The 20,855-nt window shown below is 39.3% G+C and overlaps 1 protein-coding gene across 2 annotated transcripts in view; it reads right to left on the bottom strand.

Annotated features, from left to right (window-relative positions):
- The window catches only part of LOC146004690 (monocarboxylate transporter 14-like), a 262,852-nt gene that overhangs the window by 212,089 nt on the left and 29,908 nt on the right, over positions 1–20,855 (bottom strand). Inside the window, exon 1 of one of the 2 annotated variants that reach the window (XM_083143631.1) lies at positions 7,338–7,610. The exons of the other annotated variant lie outside the window; for it this stretch is intronic. The gene's annotated coding sequence lies outside the window, so the exon portion shown is untranslated. Of the gene's footprint in view, positions 1–7,337; positions 7,611–20,855 lie in introns of those variants that run through there. 2 annotated transcript variants of the gene reach the window in all.

The raw sequence follows: 20,855 nt of genomic DNA, 5'->3' as shown, positions 1-20,855 counted from the left end.
TTGATATATTTCTAAAATTCTCTCCCGGGATGTATTTTAAGTTTTTACAGGACATGAAATTATCGTACATTATACGGTCATGACCGTGCGGTTGGCAACACTGATGCTTGTGGAAATTCATCTTTCCTTTATATACTCAACTCCTTTCGTAACGGTTTTATTTCGAACAAAGGACCAACAAAAATAAATAGACTCATTCGTGATCTGTTTGTCTTTTAGTGGACGAGCACAAAAACGAGTTCACTGCATTGAGCAACGATTAGTATTTGGTTCTCAAAGTGAGCCTCGCTGCGTGTAAGAGGTCCCGAAACGAAGAGCCCTTTTCAAACTGTCCCATTAACTGCACGTTAACTGTTTATTGACGCTCGGATACTGGCTTTAAATGGTAGCTTGATGGCAGACGAAATGGTCTCATACAGCACCGAGGGAAGTGTTGCTCTAATAATGGCGTGTAAGTTTGTTGGGTGACACGCTGTTTATGTTGTTTACACGAGACATCGAGACGAGATGGAGTCTTTCAAATCGAGAACGAGACGAGAACGTTTACCACTTGAGACGAGACCGAGACGGCACCACTAATGAACACGTGAGATGGAACGGGATTGCTTGGAGGGGGGAGCGACTGCAGTTACCAGCCTTCGCAGCAGCGTGTACTGCTTCGCTCTACCCATTCGATTCCTCCTTTCCCTTCTTGGCCGCTCTCCGGAGATAACCGAGACAAAGTATAGCATGGCTGACTGTTGTTCCACGTTCTCTAATTTATTCTAAATTATTCTACACTCTGTCCAGTTAATCTGTGGAGCAAGTCAACGAAAACAAGTCTCTGAGCAAGTTAGTGACTCGAGAGGGTTCGACCAATAAACGTGCGAGTGCGCGGAGAAAAAAACGTGGCTGCAGCTAGCAGCTGTTTGCAGCAGCGCTCGCTACTCTGCTTCGCCCACTCGCTATCTTTCCTTGTCTACCGTTACGCGAGGGCAGAGTTTAGCTGTTCTTCTCATTTATATATTAGTGGATCACATTACTCCCTATGTCCTAATGTAAATACAGCAAGCATTTTTATTGGCAGACATTTGCAAAGAAAAACTCCGTCCTCATGTCATATGTAATTTCTATAATCGGAAGTACTATTCTTATGCTCTGTGGCCACCAATAGTAGAATGCGCCGTGTATAGTTGTGTCTTAACTTTCATTGTAGAGCAGCATGCTCGTTCGCTATTCACAGCGTCTATCAAAATAACAAAATCCAAAATTCTTCACTTTTACTTGAATTATTTTCGTTTTTCCTAACCTTTATTTACGTAAAGTTGCAATTAGCAATTAAGAAAATAAATATTTATGGAAAATCCCTACTAAAAGAGCAGTTAAGATGAAAACTCAAGCTGTATTTAGACTTGCTTTATCTATTAATGCATCCTGGACTGAATTTGGCGGTCTTGCGTCTGGACTCACAGCCACTATAATCTTACCTGGGACTCGTGTTGTCTCTCTTCATCGTCTTATCAGTTATCACCATTCATCCTAATCTTCGCGATTAGCCAAAGGGGCAGAAAAGTGAAGTAAAATAAACTACATCAATTAGTCAGTTGTGGTAATAGCAATAATTCTTGACCACCAGCATAATTTCTTGACTTTTTATCGACTTATTGACCTACTTGTTGATATCTTTATTTTTTCTTTACTTTCTTGACTGATGGACACCCTGCTATTACTTTGGAGCGGACATAATAAGAGCAAACAAAGAGTGTAACTTCCAACAACTAACAACGAACTCCCTGCTCTTGTTTAAATTACTAATTGCACTTAGTATAAGATGCAGATGATGTAGACTTATTAGGGGATGATGTGAATACAATTAAGAATAATGCTAAAATATTTCCAAAACTGCTAAAGAGATAGGTTTGGAAGTTAACAAAGAGTAAACTGAATATATGCTTACAGGCCGAAACCAAGTGTTAGGTAATAATCAAAATCTAATTATTGATAACAACTCGTTTGAACCAGTTTCCAAATTCAAATACTTAGGAGTAATATTAACAAGTGAAAATTTTATTAAAGACGAAATAAAAAGAAGGCTTAATTCAGGAAATGCATGTTACTTCTCTCTTCATAAACTTTTATCTTCTCGTTTAATATCTAAGAAACTAAAAGTTAAAATATACAAAACAGTAATTTTGCCTGTAGTATTATATGGATGTGAAACTTGGTCCCTTACATTGAAAGAGGAACATAAATTGAGTGTATTTGAAAATAAGATCCTTAGGAAAATACTTGGACCTAAAAGAGATGAGGAGACAGGGGAGTGGAGAAGGTTACATAATTTAGAACTACATCATTTGTATGCATGTCCAGACATTATTAGAATAATTAAATCAGGAAGACTTAGGTGGGGCAGGCCATGTGGCACGAATGGGAGAGGAAAGAGGAGTTCACAGGATTCTTGTTGGGAAACCTGATGGTAACAGACCTGTAGGAAGGCAAGACGAAGATGGAGGCACAACGTTGAGATAGACCTAAAGGAAATCGGTAGGGATGGAAAAGAGTATATAGATCTTGCTCCAGATAGGGACAGATGGAAGGCCTGTGTTGCTTCAGCCATGAACCTTCGGGTTTAAGAAGGCTAGAGAGTTAGTTAGTTAGTTACTTAGTATAAGACCGAAAACAAAACGTGAAGTGAATCCCATGGAGATTTGAATCCTTGACACTTCATCTGCAAGACTCTCACTGTGAGGAGGAGGAGAGAAGAGAAGCAGATCAGAGTGGGGTGGAAACGCTTGACCTTGAACCGCCCATTCTGGCCTAACAGAGAATAGGATATGCCGAGGACCCATGACAAGATAGGGAGGAGAGAACAAGAATTGACCAGTCTTATCCGGAGAGGAAGTAAAACAAAGGCCGCGACGAAGGGTCGGTTCTTAATGCAGCCGATTACACGCCGAGCCTAGGGGTCTTCAGATGTCAACAAGTCGAGGAAAGGCTCTCGTTCATGACCTTGGATGTCAATCTGACCGCATGCGTACGGTCGGTTAGCACGTGCTGATAAAGTCAAGGCATCCGAGGGTTGCCTTCAAAGTTTATTTATCTAATGTTTACCTCGAGATGACAAAAACACTTGCACTGGATGGATGGATCCTTTGAACTTACGTGACAACATGGTAAGATGGAAATTTGTCCAAGGTTCTTTCAAATCCACTGATATGGTCAGAGTTAATCGAGAATGTGACGTACCCTTACATGGAATCTACCCCGGGACCGTTTCATTACAAGGAGGAACCACCAGGCACTATACTCTGTCCCGGGAATCTGTGGAGTGTGCGAATGAAAACAAGTCTCTGCGCAAGTACTGAGTCGAAAGAGCTCGACCAATGAACAAGTGCCAGGGAACGGGATTACGACAGCAGTTATAGTGGAACCACCAGAGAGGCAGAGTGGAGCAGGCTTCCTTATGAGCAGAGTTAAATGGATGTAGGGGAAGATGCGCGAAGGCTTCTGGCCGAAGGTTATTTTGTATGTGGTCGCTATATACCAGCCTTCGCAGCAGTGTGTACTGCTTAGCTCCACCCACTTACTTTCTCCCCTCCTCTATCATATGCGCGACCTTGCTCCAGAGATTCCCGGGATAGAGTACATGCTTTCGGCGAGGTCCGAAATTGGAAAGATTCGAAAAGAAAACGGACGGGGCTTGACCAGGAAATCTCGATAGAAATACAAGAAAGATGATAAAGTAACTTACGTACAAATGAAACACTCAAAATACAGACCAAGACATAATTGATTGTAAAATAACACTATAACCGTTACGTTTCCATAATAGGGTCTTCTTCAGATATATATATATATATATATATATATATATATAATAATACTGTGCCATGAAAATGGCGGTATGCACACAGATCCTCTGGAGTAAATGGTGGTCATTGGTCTGATTTAATGGTATACCATCCTCTCATCATACGCATGTTGTTAAAATAACATTTTGCAGGTTTGTCTACAATTCAAGGGGGGGGGGGGTAATGCGACTTTTGGTACACCCTGTATATCGGCACATGGAGTTCAAAGGCAATTTGAAACTAGATTCCCGGGTATAAAAGTTCCATGTCTTTAAACAATTCACTCTCTATATAGTACTAAATTTCAGGAGACGGGAAGTGTTCAAGTCAAATCCATACACCCTGGAAGAAATGAAACGTAACAACCGCAAAGAAATTACCAACATTAATCAACGGGAACTGCGGCGAGTTATGGGTAACTTCGTCAAGAGGTGTCAAAAATGTGTGAACAACGAAGGCGGCCAGTTTCAGCACCTTCTTTCATAAATTTTAAAGTCAATAAATCACTCTTTTAAAACTAGTTACGGAAACTTGCGCGCTTGATTCACGGAAAGTCTCCAGTGCCAACATACGTCCGCGAGCGCCTCGCTTGCCGATAACGCAAACCCCGACGAGGCGGTCTAGACTTCAATGGATCGCTCTGCACCCAAATGGACAAGGCACACGGCAACATTCATCGTCCAGAGGATTGCCGTGGTTGTAAGTCCCACCGCCAGAGCCTCGTTAACCTGTAAGAATATATATAGCGAGATGGCAATGAAGTTATTTTTGTAAAATAATTTCATAATCTTTATAAAGCTGGAAGTTTGAAAAACCAAAACAATCAGCGACTTTAATTCAATTTAAACTGGAGAAAAGGGGATTTAATGCCGTCAATTTCCGTTGAAACAAAACTACAGTCAAAAAAAGGGCCAAGGGGAATGTTTTTATAAAGTATTAACGTCCATTACATAGTTACTTAACCTAATTAGTTTCAATGATTCAGATTTTTAAAATATATTTATTGCGCATACAACTGCATTTTATGATCATTGTCTACTATTATGCAAGATAAAAAATCAAATTTAAATTTGAAATTTTGAACGTGTATGTGTGTGTGTCCAACCTACGCCTTCTCGTTGTAGGCACAGCACAGAGAGGCAACGGTATAAATACCAATGTGCTCCCGAAAAATAACGGTTGCGTCCGGTTTTTATAAATTAACAGGGCAATTGATAAATTTTACCGGTAACTTCTAACAGTGTAGTGCATTTTTTTTTCAAATGACGAATACCATTATTCATACAACAGAAAAGCTTACGGATTAATGACCAGGTCTCGTGCGGGAGTGTATAACATTTTTCTAACTGCCGCACGCTAGGTCCATTGAAATGTTATTGACGCTGTGTCTTGAGACAGATGATCGCTTATTTTAAACGTAGGACAAAAACAATCGCTATATACGTACTAACATTAATTGACGACCTGTTGTTACACATAGAGGTTTCTGGAGTGGCGATTGCCTCTTCAACCACCCATGCTCAAAAAATTGTAGCGAAATATTGCCGGTCGCCGTGGCACAGTGGTGAGCGTAACGCGCTACCAGCCAGAGGTTCCAGGTTCGAACCCTAGGTAAGACACTGATTTACTCATCTAATTCATACGTTCATCCTTTTTCCTGATTGGCGTGTTTAAGCTAAGATGTAGAAAAACTATGTAAAAATAACCGAAATAGACAGGTAGAAAATACTGGACAAAATTGTGAACAGATAACGATTTTACGAGATACCGATAAGTCTGTTACTACAAAGTAATTTTCTACGATTGCACATTTAACTAATAGTGTCGAGATGAGCGACGCAAGATCCTAGTAATCGATGCGGGGCGCCTGATATGAAGAGGTCGTCTGTTTCCGAAATTTCAAACATTACTATGACTTTGAAAGATGAAGTAATGAATAAATGAAAAACAAATAAAGCTATCACTTACAGATTTAGAGAGCAGCTGTTTTTAACGCTTTATGCGGTACCATCGGGCTAGGTCTCAATGAAATTGGAAGTTTTATGTTTTAAAATTTAAAGTTTCAAATTATATTTCTTGTGGACGTTTGATTGATTGATTTAATATATTTTACGTCGCATCACTCATAAAGAACGCCCATGACCAGGCAGGGATTCAAACCCGCGATCCCTGGCGTCGTAGCGGGATGTCGGCTTTTCGTGACCGTCTACATGGTTCCAATATTTATTTTAAAATGCTTTTTATGTTGAATATATGTTGACGTTAAGAATGGTAGGGGCGCAGACACACGACTCTAACGTCCGAGATTGAAAACTCACTTTTGGACAACAGACTTTGCTATTTGACACCTCGATTGCCGAGTGCCTTGATGAGCAGACTCGGCGTCATTTCATCCAATATTCCGAGTTCAAGTCTTGACCTGGGCATTTTATTTTGTGAGTGTCGGTGTATCCCCATCGTGATTACGGCCTGTTTCGCCTTATTGCGTTTTCACCTCCCCAAATACAATTTTGCGTGATTTATGTGACACCAACTTTCTAAGACGAAACGGGACATCCCATTTCGCCTTACACAAAAAATTTCCCACCAGGGAATATTATCGACATGAAGGATTATTATTATTAATGTATTATTAACCTACCCTAACCGACAGGACAATGGGAGCCAAGGTAGGCAACATCGCGCTCCCATTATGAATTACCCTTCAAGTCGATAATATTCCCAGGTGGGAATTTTTTTGTGTGTAAGACGAAACAGGATAAGGTAAAATGGGATGTCCCGTTTCGCCTTAGAAAGTTCGTGTCACATAAATCATTAGAAATTCTATTGGGGGAAGTGAAAACGCAATAAGGCGAAATGGGAGGACACGCCCATCGTCGCGGTTAGCCAGCGGTGGCAGAAAAGGGACGTAAATTGTGACAATACAAATGCAACCACACAATTCGGTTAGATTTAAGTTGCAACTCTAAAGTTCATTCGCGCCAGCACTGGCGTGCGCAGGAGCGAGATGATGGGGCTTCAGCCCGTCCCGAAATGTTGAGAACATAATAAATTTCAAATTAAAGCAATCAAGAACTCCGAAAACCAAAAGTTGTAGGTGCAAACTCCCCTTCAAATTACACCTGATTACCAATTTTGTCTTTGAACAACTTTTAGAACGAATGTTGAAAATTGTTCTTACGAACTATTTTATATTCTATCCCGCCCCGTTTGGAACGCAAATATGTAATATTCACATTTACAATTCAAGCCCCTCCAAGAAAAATCCTTCGTACGCTGAAGAGTGCCAGTGTTTTATTTCTTAATGAATGGAATATTTTGAACAAAACTTGCAAAACATGAAACAAGTATATTAACTATTAATATTTGTGCGGTTCTTTATTGTCTTACCTTGGTCCCGTGTTCGATACCCAGTGAAGGCTTCGGATCCCACTTTAAACTGTAGGTCCAGTCCCGATTGGCCTTCTTGTGCATAAAGTGAACTTAAAAACAAAAACTGAAACTTACCTTAGCTGCTTTTGTTTTGATTCCTACCACATGACACAAGATTTCCATGCAACACAGAGGTTTCACACAACACCAAACGAAGAAAAAAATAAAAAGTGTCAGGCGGAGGCGACGCGAGTCATTAGCTATGCACACAGAATCAAACGCGGCAAGAACAAAAGAATGCTGATGTTATCAATGAACACAAGAAACTTCGTTCGCATCAAAGCACTCAAAGCACGCACCAATTTACACGCACAACGCGCCGCCTAGCACTGGCCGATCGCTCGCAACCTGTTCCTAGTACTGGTCTGGGGAAACTCCACGGCAGAGATCTCCGTAGCCTATGCTGCAGTGTTGCCAGCCAACAACAGAAAATGTTACCAATCTACGGTTCAATGGGGCGCTGCACAATACCCGCGCGCTTTCTTTCTCGTTCATGGCCTTCAAACTCATAATTACATTTGTGTTAGCAATATTGCGTAAAATTAACACGCAGATCAATTTTAAACAGAAACTTTTATTGTTATATATTTTCATACTACGTTAATTTTCTATCACGATGAGGATAAGTGGTCATATTGTGGAAGGCGTAGAGCCTCGTTAGTCTGCAAGGGTGCCGTTTCCTGCGTGTATGTGGCAGAACGGTCAGCACATAGCGCTACGACGTTCCCGGGTTCGAATCCCGGCCTGGGCATGGATGTTTGTGAGTGTCCATTCATCAATTTCATCATGTCATTACACATCTTCCGAAATTAACCAAAAGTGGCACAAGAAGCGAAGTAAAATAAAGCAAATCAATCCAGCGTGTATTGCGTGGAGTAAGGTTAAGTCCTTGGCACTGGTACCCAGGCCCTAATCGAGGATATACGGCGGTATCCGCCATATACTCGACTTGGACTGGGACGATGTAACGGTATCGGAAAGTATCGATTGCAATTAGGGCAAAACCGATGCCACTTTCAACCGATACGGATACTCTCACCGGTACTTGGAAATTGTTGGATTCATCTTGCCCAGGATAGGGACAAATGGAAAGCTTGCGTTGCTCCAGCCATAAACTTTCGGGTTTAGAAATGCTAGAGAGTGAGTAAGTTACTTCAGCTCAGAACCTTTCAGCCTTCAAGATCGGATGAGTTAAGAACTCACACGTAAAGAACTGAGTTGTCATATTTACTGATGTGTAAGTTTGTATTTCTAAAGCCCCTATCACACGGAACTGGATTTCTAGTAGGAATGCCCTAGTTGCCGCTGAACTGACTTTCTAGGTAGAAATCATGGCCGCCTAGCTGACTGCTTGACTGGTTTTGAGGAATAGGATATGTTCTAATTGCTACTGGCTCTCCCGACTGGATTCTGTGGAACAGCCAATCAGAGCAAAGTTTGGCCATGTGAAGATAATCTGTGAGTGTGCAAAGGAGCGTTTTCTGTCTGTGGTTTCTGACTGCTGGCTGTTTATAGTTTATCCGTTTCTCGATAAAAAAAAAAGTAGAGATAACGTGCAGTGCATTCGTGTTCAGTTCATTAATATTTAGATATTTATGCAAAGCGATGAGATGTGTACGTGACAAATATGATTAGCCGAAAATGAAAATCCTTATTATTACAATACAAATGTATTAATAAATGTTTTACTTTCTGTGAATGAATCCTGCGAATCTCATGAATGAATAATGCAAACCCGATTTAAAAAGCTTGTTCGGTTAGCATTGATTACCTTAGTTTTTTTCTTTCTAGCCAATCTCTAGTTCATACTTTTCCTTTGTTAATAAAAGTACAAAGCAGTAATTCTCCTACAACATTCTTCAAATTGTTTGTCCACCTTTAAGCCGGCTTTAGACGAAAGCATTTCGATTTACATTTTTGCTAGCATAAATGCTACGTAAATGCTTCCAAAAATCTTATAACAGATAGTTTTACACCAAAGCATTTCATGGATCATTTCGGTTAGCTGTTCCAATTACAATGTATAATACATACAGCACGAAAGGCACGTCGAGTTACACCGTCTATGGTGAGTACACGGTGTTTACAATTTAAAAAGCTAAAATATTCTCCCATACCTGTACAGTAAACGTTGTAAAGTATGTATTTTATCAGTGCCATTCTTCTCTACCTAAAACCACTTTATACGAAGCGATATTCCTCTCGGTTGAATAGTTATCGCATTTTAAAAGTGTGAAGTGATACGTTGTTTACATCTCACGCGGCCGCCTTGTAGGAACAAAAGACTATCGACAAGTATGGTGTAACAAGTATCGTGTGAGGCGAAAACTAGCAAATAGGTAGCCGGTCCAGCGTCAACTAGAGCATTCCTACTGGATATCCAGTTCCGTGTGGTTCAGGCTTAATTGTGTTTTGACACTGCAAGTTATGGTTGTGTCATCCGCATATGTTAAACTATTTGTATTTTATTATTGGATGGTTTTAAAATGATTGGCGTCAGCATAGAGGTTATTTACGCCTAACATCTTATCAGCAACAAAATATACAACAGAGCTCGTGGAAGTGAATTGTAGAGAATAGTATTGATCTTGATCTTGCCGAGATAAATGCCTAATCAAGATATACAAAGCAAAAAAAATACTGAGGACCAACATTTTCATGCTGCTGATAAAATCTGACGCTGTAGAGGGGCAATAAAGCGCTGAGGTTGTGGGCTCAAAGGCAAAGTTTCGTCAGCCTGCATGAACGCAGCTTCCAGCAATTTGAAACGGAAGACGACAACTGACAAATCACATAAAAGTTCACCCTTTTAGAGCTTGACCAAGATAAGAAAACCCCTGTGAGAGTGTAGTCGAATTTTCAACCGTAAGCGTGCAGAAGGAGCGTGGGTAATGCAATCAGCTGCTTGCATTGCTCCCGTGTTCCTGCGTTGTCAAATTTGTGCAGCACTGTCAAAATGCGCGAGAGGAGAAAACACTGAAATGACTGTGCATTTTACCTTGCGAGTTTGCCGGGGGGGCATTCTTATCTTGGTTAAGCTATACTCCAGTTCTGTTATTGGAATATGTGCACGTTTAGGTTAGCTGACAATTAAGGGTTTATTTTTGCTTATTTTGAAATAATTTTCATGTGGTGTAAAGGACAAATATTATCTTTTTGCAAAATTATTGAAAACCATGCCGAAATTTCTTCAACTTACTCCCAATTCTGAAAAACAACGGTGCATCATGTATTGCCTCCTGATTTTTCAATGAGCTGTCTGGTCCTTCGAAAAGGAATATAAATTATACGAGGGGTGTAAGGGGTGACCGATCCTTTCTCAAGACAATCAACTGTCAAACACACTTCCACCTAGTACATCGTGGATTGCATTGTGCATATTAACAAAGCTCTGGCGTTTGAACCCATGGCCAGTACAATCCTCTATGGATTGTTGTGTGTTGTTCACATGGGTTTGTCCTTGTCCCTTCATATTTCATCTCTTTTATCTTATCATCATTCATCCTCATCCTCGCATTTGGCCAAAAATTGGAAGAAAAGCGAAATTAAATAAAGTAATTCAATCAATCAATAAAAAAATATACGAATTTTAGGATTGATTTAACACAAGGCAGCTTTCTCGCAACTGTACCATATAAAAATGAAAGGTTTTAAAAATATTTCGTAATATATATTTTTTTAAATGACAATTAATTCAATAATATGATATATAAGGTCCGCCCATAAAGAAACCGAACTGTCAAAAAAAAAAGAAGCAAACCAAATAAAAAGTTACCCTAGGGTGGCCGCGGTGGCTCAGTCGGTAACGCGTCTGACTACCATGCTCAAGGTCCCGGGTTCGATCCCCGGCCGGTTCAAATCCGGGAACTTTTCTAACGGTGGAAGCGGCCCCGGCGCCCACCCAGCGTCGAATAACATGGGTACCTGGGGGCAACCCTGGGGGGTAAAGGCGGTCAGGGGCGTGATGCTGATCACATCACCCCCACTGACGACCGGATCAAGAAAGTGTGGGGCGTTACCCCCACACCCCCTATACGCCTTCATGGCGTGGTGCTATGCACAGGGGAACACTTTACTTTTTTTATTATGGCAACACTGCAAAGAGCTATATCTAAACTTCCCGTCAGTGCGTTTCAACCTTTTACAGGCAGTCGGTATCGTGGCAAGCGTTCGTCAGATGCAGGCCGTGTGCAGGCGGTGTACAAAGTACGCGCACCAAAATGGAACAACGTACACAACATAAAGTTTTGTTACAAATTAGGTAAACCGTTTACCGAAATGTTACAGATGATACGGGCAGTGTATGGTGATGCAGCATTATCAAGAAGCCAGGTTTATGACTGATACAATCGTTTCAAAGGTGGACGTGGAAGTGTCGAAGATGAACCAAGATCAGGACGCCCTTCAACGTCAAGGAATGACGAGAATGCAGAGAATGTTCGTGCACTGGTGAGAGGTGATAGACCTTTAACTGATCCACAATGAATTTGTCCCTGAAAACCAATCAATCAGTGGTATTACAAGGAAGTGCTTGGTCGACTCAGAAATAGGATGAAGCGGGTTAGGAAGGACCTCTGTGATTCTGGCCAATGGTTTCTGTTACATGATAATGATGGGCCTCGTACCGCATTGTCTGTACAACAATACCTTGCTAAGCATTCAGTGACAGTGATCAATCAATCACCCTCCATATTCTCCGGACTTATCACCTGCTGATTTTTTCCTTTTTCCCAAGCTTAAGATGGCTACGAAAGGGTGAAGATTTGACGACGTCGCGGACATTAAATTAAATGTTAGGCGCATTTCGCGAACTCTTACTGTCAATGAGTATCAACAGTGTTTCCAAGACCTGTACAGACGCTGGTCAAAGTGTATTGCCTCCTCTGGTGATTATTTTGAAGGTGATAAAGTCATTTGAAGGTAATTACTTGTTTTCTTTCCTTAAAAAGAAAGTTCGGTTTTTTATGGGCGAACCTTGTACCTGGTGGTTAGAATTGAAGTTTCCCTACTCAGCGCCCTTTGGAGCCCGTTAGAGGTAACTAATTGCGATGAAACGTGGAAAGAGGCTATGGGGAAGCGAATGCTAACGGAAAAAATAGTTCAAATTTTCACCAGCAGGTGGAAATATGGCACTGCAATAATGACAACCAAAAGTCAGACATGGAAAACTTTATTTTCGGTTGATTTCAGTACAACAGTGTACAATGTCAGTGACAATAGCCTTTGAAAGCCTAAGACAGCGTGAACAATGGTCTGATGAATAATTTCGCGGGCAATGATAGCAACGTACTGTGATATGCTGGCTTTCAGCTCTGGGAGAATCAATTCACGTTCCTGATAAACACCATCTTTCAGGAATTCCCACAGCCAGAAATCACGCGGGTTCAAGTCCGGAGAAAGAGATGGCCAAGCGTGTGGGAAACATCTGGAGATGACAAGATCATCGGCAAAGTTGGCAGCCATTCACTTGTCGAGCAAGATGTGGGGATGCTCCATCTTGCATGAAGACAGAAGTCTCTAAAAATTCATTGTTCTTGCAGCCAGGAGCCACATGCTGTGCAAGAAGTTGACAAAACGCACACTCGTAAAGTGTTTATAGAGTATTTATTCAAAACTTTTCTTCACTAAATGCAAAAAAAAATAAAATAATAATAATAATAATAATAATAATCGTTTATTTTAAGTGTTGAGCACAGTATGAAACCTTATACAGCACTAAGTCAAATACAAATACAAAAGCACAAAGTTACACGAATAAAATACATAAGCTGCAGAATAACATAACATAACAAGTTAGCATATCCACACCTCAAGTTACGTTTTCAATGAGATCCATTATATCTTTGATACTAATAATTGTTTATTGTTATATAATATTGTGCAATTAACTGTGTATTGTTCTAATAATAATAATGATCATATTTATTGAAGTGATGATAACGATTAAACAACCACTATGTTATACAAAATTAAAAAATTGAATACATAATTATAAAATAAAACAGTGGATCCTACAATTTTATACATCAACATAAATTCAGATTGTAGGTTTCAACAAGATCAGCTACTAAACCTCTTGCCTTGTTTAGGCATGTGAGAATTGAGATATACCTATGGGAATATCTGGGAATTTTATAAGCTATATTATTCAAAAAGTATTCACTGTCAACTTGGAAATTTAATATCTTCTCTACAAAATTTAACCTTTTCATTTTTCTTCTTTCTTCTAAGGAAAACATATTCAACTGTGATAACCATTCAGAGTAATGTTGGTCATAGTAATTTTTTTTAAACTTTGTGCATAATAACCTGATAAAAAGTTTTTGAACTGATTCAACTTTTTGAAGGTGACTGGTTGCAGTCAAAAACCATAATTCATTTGCATATTCAAGAATAGAACGAACTGTCGTTTTATACAGGAATATTAAGGTATCTTCCTTTTTAAAAACTTTCCATGAGAAAAATATATAACCAAGCATTCTCTTTGCTCTTTTGCAAATTTCTGAAATGTGCTCATCAAATATGAGAGAGTAGTCTATTACTATTCCTAAGTCTTTATGACTGTCGCACACTTGGATTTTATTTTCATAAATAAAATAGTTGGAGACTATATAATGAACTTTCTTAGTACATCTTAAAACTTTACACTTTCTCAAGTTAATTTCCATTTCATTAATCTTGCACCAATATGTCATTCTATCGAGATCAGCCTGAAGTTGAGCGACATCATTATTTGTTAAAATACTCTTAAAAATTTTTATATCGTCTGCATATAGTAAACATGTGCTAGATTTAAAACATAATGTAACATCATTGATAAAATCAGTGAACAGAATTGGGCCAATTGGCGACCCTTGAGGTACTCCACAAAGTATTTCTTTTTTAGAAGAAGTTGTTTCACCAATCTCAACAGAGAAACTTCTATTTACTAAAAAGTTGGAAAACCATTTCAGAAATCGTGGTGATAATCCCATTTGGTCGAGTTTGTAAATTAATAGCTCATGGCTGACACTATCAAAGGCTTTAGCCAAGTCAGTAAATAAAATATCGGTCTGGGATTGCTTCCTAATGTTAGATTTAAGAGAGTCTATTAAAACCAATAAATTTGTGATAGTAGACCTTTTTCTAAAAAAAAAAATCCATGCTGATTTCCATCAATATAATAATAATAATAATCTTATCGCCAGATTTGGAAACAGAGTACCGTAGTTGGCAACTACGCTTGCAGGACGGGTATATGTATATGACGTCAAGTTTGTGTCGTTGCCAAAAATTCTTTCCGACCGTTCCAAAGTTCCATTCTTTGCCTTGACAACAACGGAAGGAACGATATATCATACAAGACTAAGGTTGAAAAACAACTGGGAGAAATATTGGTTTATAAACCGTGAATGGATTAAAACAGGAAAAATGTTTTCTTCTTCGTAGGACATTGTCATAATTTGTGCTTGTACCGAATTGTACCCCCCTAAACTGTTACTAATAAAATTAATATAAAGCAAGAGCGCATACTTCTTCTTCTTCTTCTTCTTCTCTCTATTTAAATTTTGGGAGAATATTATACGGAGAAAAATGGTTTTCTTGGAAATTCGCTGAAAGACGAGAGCGGAAACACAAGTATTGAGAAATATCGCAGTGTTGCAAAATTCCTGCATAAACACCCGTCAAAATAAGGGTACGGGGTGGAATGAAAGGGACGAAGAGTTACTCGAGTTGACTGGTCACTGGCCAATGTTAGGTCAGAGATAGGTTATTCAAGTTAAGTTTGTGTACACTAACTTTTAAGGCACGTTTTACATACATACACACAGTTTGTGTGAACACAACAAATCCATATAATCTCCATATGGAAAAAGTTCAGCGAGAGGATCTTTGTCATACATGTAAATATGGAACATATTACATCTTTGCTAATTGTGTCATACGACATGACTTATACACTCTAACCTCTAGCGTTACAAACTAGAAAACTACAAAACAGAACGACACAATGCAAGTGAGAAATCGTGACATTGTGTAGGAACGAAAGACTACACTCGTCTTACTTATTACAGAGAGAGTTCGTCTCTTTAATATATTTTATAAAAACACAGTTGAACTTAATGAAGGCGAAAATTTCTACTAATGTCTACAAAACGTATTTCGATATACTCTGCACACACGCCATAGTAGCTATTATTAAATTTGTTAACATTACATTTTATAGTTTACACACACATTTCAAATGTCCATAACACAGAGACCCACATTGCGGACGGGTTCGAAACCGAAGGGGTAAATAAAAAAAATAAAAAAGAGTATATATTAGTCTCGTATTTCTCATTTACAACATTCACACACTCAAGAGGTCCTGGATTTGATACCCGATGGAGGCACATAGTGGTTCGGATCCCACTTTAAACTGTAAAACCAGTCCCGATTAGTTTTTCTGTCTATAAAGTGGACTTAAAACAAAAACTAAAATAACAAACAAAAAAAACTTAAACAACATTTACACTAATTTTCCCGATAACTTACTTGGACATTTTTACCTATTCAACGTTGTCTTGAAAAAACTAACTTTCTCTTGTATTTCCTCTCTTCTCTTCACCTTGTGTTCGTTTGATTTGATTTTAGTTTTAACTTCACTTTATGTACAGAAGACTAATCGGGACTGCGCCTACAGTTTAAAGTGGGGCCCGAACCACTATGTGCCTCCACCGGGTATCGAACCCGGAACCCCTTGATTTCAAGGCGACGACGTCTCTTTACCTTGTGCCTTCTATTTTAATCTGTTAACAGCACATGCATTCCGCCCCCATCTAGACAGTAATAATACGAAGATCAACGCACATCTATATTGGAAAAGGATTCGTTAATGCGATAGAGAAAAATGACTTTCGTTAACAAATGCCAAGGCCAAACTTATGATGCCGCACCTCGTAGAGTAAGATTACTTTCGTAACATCCGTGGCTGTTATGCATTGGCAGCTTGGGAGCGAGTCATACTTCCAGAAACCACCAATCAACTAGCGAGCCGCTGACGTCATCTCAACCCAGCACGTATCGCTATCCCTGTTGCTCGCGCTCTAGACTGTTGGTAGGCTCACTAGCTGGACTCGCGCGGTCAGCTGGAGTTGTTATGAAAATAATCTGACTCTACGTCTGGGATTTCATAATCGGGCTAAAACAAGAATTGCGGGAAAACAGTGAAACATTCACTGTGCAACACATAATTAATTCTAGTTTTTAATGATGCTGCATGTGAAGTAAACAGTTTTACGAAACTGTAGACAAATTATACCAGTTTTTAGTCAAAGTGGAAAACCGTTGAAGCTTTGCCGAACCCGCTGGTTTTCTAAATTTCAATCAATCAGATTATTACGCTATGATTATGTCGATGTTATGAAAGTACTTTCACGAATCATATCTTTAAAAAGCAAAGAAAAATGCCAAGTTTTATCATGGGGAGAAAAAGACTAGAAAAGTTAGAATTTATTATTCAGAAGAATAGTGCTGGAAGCAAAAATAGTTGAAACAACGTGATATCTCAAGTTCTTAAATCAGAAAATGTGAACTTGAAAAAAGGCTTGGAACTTCGTTAAAAAGGCTTCAATTTCGTCATCATAATACGGACAAAATTTTCAGAAAGCATTGTCGCCGACTAAATCACTAGCATAAACAAGGGGAGTTGAAAGACGTAATTTCGATGAACCGTGTCTGGACGAAAGATTACTAAATCCCTAGAATTATTTCACTCTGAGAACAGCAGTATTTAATGCTTGTTTGGTCATAGCTACATTACTCAACTTAAAAAACAGATTTGAGGGCATGGATAATATTAGTAATTTTTCACAGCTGTTCCTAACTTTCCTTCTACAGGAATGGGATACGGAGGGGCGATCCTCCGCCTCCACTCGCACTTATTGTACCCTCTCACTCAGTTCTTCTGATCTTGATCCATTATTCTTATTTTAACTGAGTGCGGTATTCGTATCCCAGGAAGGAAAGGGAGTATCATAGGTGAGTGGAAAGGAAGATAATATTAGAACTCCGCTTCTACTTAAGGATTTGGATAAACAAGAAGAGAATAAGCGAGTACTAAATGTCTTGGTACCTTATTTTCACTTAGAGAGGTTTATAAGATAAATACTAGTACTCGTATAAAATATATAAAATAAAATATAGATAAGAATATAAATGTATATATAAGTATATATGAATAATAATAGATATAAGAATAAGAAGTAGAAGAGAGGATTAACATTGCAGAATTTCATGGACTTCAAGAGGAACAAGATGTCAAATAAGTCAACCCCGAAATTGGGAGTTCGCAGACTTCTTCTTCTCTCTTCTATCCTCATTTTTCTAACTCCACAGATGTAGGATTTGAATATCATTAGTATGTAGATTGAACATCAACAATTTATAGATGATTTATAGAAACATTATAAACAATTAAAACAACATGCAAATTTAAGATACAAGAATACATAGATGCAGGGCAAGAAAAAAATATATATAAGGAGTTCTCAACCCCAAGAACGAGATACATCAAGAAGGGACAACCCCGAAGACTGGGGAGTTTCCTGGCTTCTTCTTCATCCAACTGACTACGTCAAGGTCCTCCAATTATCGAACTTTAAGTTACCAGGCAGGGTTTCTTGAGGTTCATCACCTGATCCCTCTGGATTCAGTTTCCTTCTGATGGAGGTAATGTACTCCTGCGAGATGACTGAGTTGTAAGTCTGGTGCTTGATCTTCTGAGCATTCCTTCTACAGCATCGGATAAGGAATGCTTTTGCAAAGTCTCTTCTGGTTGATGATTCTGCACTATACTCTCTGCAGATAATCTCTGGAGCAAGGCCGTGCATAACGGAAGAGAAGGGAAGGAAGCAAGTGGGCGGAGTGAAACAGCACACACTGCTTCAAAGGGCTGACTGCTTCAGTCGCTCTCCCGTCTCCACTCAATCCCGTTCCGCCTCGCGTTAATTGGTCGAGTCCTCTCGAATATACTGTCGTATAACTTGCGCAGAGACTTGTTTTCGGTCGCTCGCTCCAGACATTCCCGGAACAGAGTATAGTTTCCAGTGTTCCCGATCGCCACATCTCCTTGTGTCTGTTTCTTACTGTCACTACAGCAGAATGATCTTTCTCAAAATTGAAACTTATAAAAAAAAACTACCTCCGGAGTGTGACTCACTAGGCCAGACTCAGCGAATTCGGCATTCTCAGTGTTAATCTGGAAGGTACAAGTCTGCTGGTGTTGGTGAATTATCGTTCTCAGCACAGGAAACTGGACGAGCAGTGGAGTGCCCGGGGGGGGGGGGGGGGGTCATAACCTCCCCCCTTTGGCCATAAAAAAAGAACATCACAAAAGTAGGAAAAGATGGCTAAATGAGGGCTAACTAACAGAAAAAGTGTGCTTAACCCCTCCCTTTCGAAATCCCGCTTTCTGTAAGAAAGAGGGTACACGTTGCTTTTTCTTCTTGTGTAAAGTGTCAAAGGGATATAAATTTTAATCTATGATACTACATAGACACAGGTTCGACTTGCATAAATATCTTATATACGTATAGCCCCAAGCAGCCATTAATTACTTACATTTCTTGGAAGAAACTCTTGTTCATTCTTTGCCTGTTACAAAATTACAAATGTGAACGTGAAAAGTAGTTTCTTGGCATCCATTCGAATACGGAGGTAGGCTATGTTACAAAATATTTCCGATAAAATACGACTGGAATTAAGAGACCTCTACAACAGTGTGTCACGCGATCCCATTTAAATTTTTTTGACATTTTCGAGGAAGCGCTCAATTACTCCTTAGTGCAGCGGTTCCCAAAGTGTACGCCGCGGGACCGTGGTTAGTTTCCAGGTTCGCCGCGAAATGTTCCAGTATTTTCTCTGAAATGACACTTACTTGTTAGTCAATGATATGATTGTTCCAAAAATGTGCTTATTTAGTACTTTTTACACATTAATGTCTCTGAATTTGAAAAATGTGTTTATTTTTTAACTTAAGGCAAGGAAACTAGCCACACTAACTGAGCGTTGCAAGTGTTAGATAGGGCTACATTCTGACTTGGGCGCCGCGGAAAAATCTTGAAATACTAAGGGCACCGTGGATCGAAAAAGTTTGGGAACCCCTGCCTTAGTGGACGCTACGAATTCTCAAAACATCACCCATTCGGTTTTTCCTATGCTTCTTAATGTAGTGACGTGGAAAGTTTTTTTGCGAATTTGTTTATGGTTTTGAAATTGGTCTCGTAGTATGAAGTTTGGAGACTCGGTGAAACAGTACGTTTTGAGGTATTCGAGTACAGTGACAAATAATATAAAATTATTTTAAATTAATATGCCTATCAAATGAGGTGTCACCGACCACTTTGTCATTTCTAAGTTTAAAGATAGCCCCTATAGTGAGGCCCAAATTATGCTGTGTTCTCATGAAGTGGCGTTAATAGGTTGGCCGATCCATCACCCGTTTCGAAAGCAGCCTGTTACAAAGTAACAGAATCACAAGTACATGCCTAAAAAAATTACCGCCGTAATGGTGGCATTACATGAATTCAGGGTAGTCACAGTTTTCTCTGAAACAAATGTTCCACTAGTCCATTTATTATACGGTGTACGCTTTCAGAAGGAACATGAGTTCAGCCAATACGCAGCCAGTACTATTGCGCTGTTGCCAAACTAACTGCTAGCGGAAGGGAAATACAGAGAATTCGCTGTGTTCAATATTCAACTAACTAACAAACTCTCTAGCCTTCTTGAACCCGAAGGTTCATGGCTGCAGCAACACAGGCCTTCCATCTTTCCCTATCCTGAGCGAGATCTATATACTCTATTCCATCCCTATCAATTTAATTTAGGTCCATCTCAACATTACCCTACATCTTCGTCTTGGTCTTCCTACTGGTCTCTTACCATCAGGTTTCCCAACAAGAATCCTGTAAACTCTTCTTTCCTCTCCCATTCGTGCCACATGGCCTGCCCACCTAAGTCTTCTGGATTTAATCATTCTCATAATAGTATCTGGACATGACTTATATACTTCTAAATTATGTAACCTTCTCCACTCACCTGTCTCCTCTTCCCTTTTAGGCCCAAATATTTTCCTAAGGATCTTATTTTCAAATACTCTCAATTTACGTTCCTCTTTCAACGTAAGGGACCAAGTCTCGCATCCATATAATATTACAGGCAAAATTACTGTTTTATATATTTAACTTTTAGTTTCTTAGATATTGAACGTGAAGACAAAAGTTTATGAACAGAAAATTAACATGCATTTCCTGAATCAAGCCTGCTTTTTATTTCCTCTTTAATGTCATTAGTATTACTCCTAAGTAGTTGCATTTGGAAACTGGCAACAGAGTTGTTATCAATAATTTGATTTTGATTATTACCTAACACTTAGTTTCGGCCTCTAAGCATATATTTATTTTTCTCAATTGCCAATATTCAACTATTTTTTTATAATGTACGCACAGTTTATATGAGTAGCCCTACAGTTAAATAATAAAGTGAATACTTCTACACAGTAATATAATATCATACAACTGCAGCATATAAGGACTCAAACTGACTCAGACTCGTAATGTTAGGGAACGC

Source organism: Lepisma saccharinum, chromosome 22 (assembly GCF_977018435.1).
Source record: "Lepisma saccharinum chromosome 22, izLepSacc3.1, whole genome shotgun sequence".
NCBI lineage: Eukaryota > Metazoa > Arthropoda > Insecta > Zygentoma > Lepismatidae > Lepisma > Lepisma saccharinum.
This window is presented reverse-complemented; position numbering and strand designations above follow the sequence as displayed.